Genomic DNA, 1,289 nt, shown 5'->3' on the forward strand with positions numbered 1-1,289 from the left:
CGAGGAGGGCAGATTGTTTCAGCTCAGGAGTTCGAAATCGGCCTGAGCAAGAGCGAGACCCCGTCTCTACTAAAAATAGAAATAAATTAATCGGACAACTAAAAATATATAGAAAAAATTAGCCGGGCATGGTGGCACATGCCTGTAGTCCCAGCTACTCAGGAGGCTGAGGCAGGAGAATCACTTGAGCCCAAGAGTTTGAGGTTGCTGTGAGCTAGGCTGACGCCATGGCACTCTAGCCCAGGCAACAGAGTGAGAGTCTGTCTCAAAAAAAAAAAAAAAAAAAATTATAAGTCAGCTAACCCAAGTTACAAGTGTTTTATGATTTTGTTCTGACATTTAATAAATAAAAATTAGTTTTGTTTATTTTCATAATTTTGTGTTACTTTAAAGATTTAAATTTGTTATGATAATTCACAATTTAAAACACAGAGTCCTCAATATCTTTGTGTAGGGTAGTCTAGAAAATCAGTTTGGAATTAATTTTAATGTGCCCTTTTGGGTTATTTTCCTTTTTCAAAAATCAATAATTGATATGTTCCTTGATTTTTCTTCTATTTTAACTATGTTTTAGATGCTTGTTTTTTTCAGTTTAATAGTCTCTATTAGAGAGACACATACAGAGATACAAGTACTGGCAGAGTTTGATCATGTATGTTTATGCCTCACGATCACAACTATAGATAGCACTAATAACAAGATGTGGCTTTTCCCTAGGTTTTGAGATTGAGCTAGACAAATATCTATAAGATAGAGATATAGTAAATTGATTTCAAACATTTACTGTATGGTGCTATTTTTTATGAAATTAATTAAATAAATTTCTTTACTTTTCAAGCATACATAGCACTTATTCTGTACCATGCTCTTTTCTTGATAGAGATTAATCAACGTATTCCTCCTAACAATGCCATAAAATAGATGCTATTATTAATCCCATTTTATCAATGAGAAAACGAAGAAACAGAGATGTTAAGTAACTTGCCCAGAGTTTCCACAGTTGGTAAGGAGTAGAGAAGAGATTTAAAACTGGGCAGTCTAGTTTCACAGTCTGTGCTTTTAGCCACTAAGTAGCTTCCCTGCACATTTTGAACATAAAACCTTGACTGAAAAATTTAACAACTCTTTATTTCTCAAAAATTGGTTTAAGGGGACATAGTTGTTTAGAAAACATCAAATCTTGAGATTTTAAATGTATGTTTAAAAAAAATTCTTGGCAGATTGCCTAAATGGTTAAAAGGATAGAAAATAGGGAAAAAGGGAAGAAACCTCAAAGAAACTGGAATACT

This window comes from Propithecus coquereli, unplaced genomic scaffold, assembly GCF_000956105.1.
Source record: "Propithecus coquereli isolate 6110/MARCELLA unplaced genomic scaffold, Pcoq_1.0 Scaffold102, whole genome shotgun sequence".
NCBI lineage: Eukaryota > Metazoa > Chordata > Mammalia > Primates > Indriidae > Propithecus > Propithecus coquereli.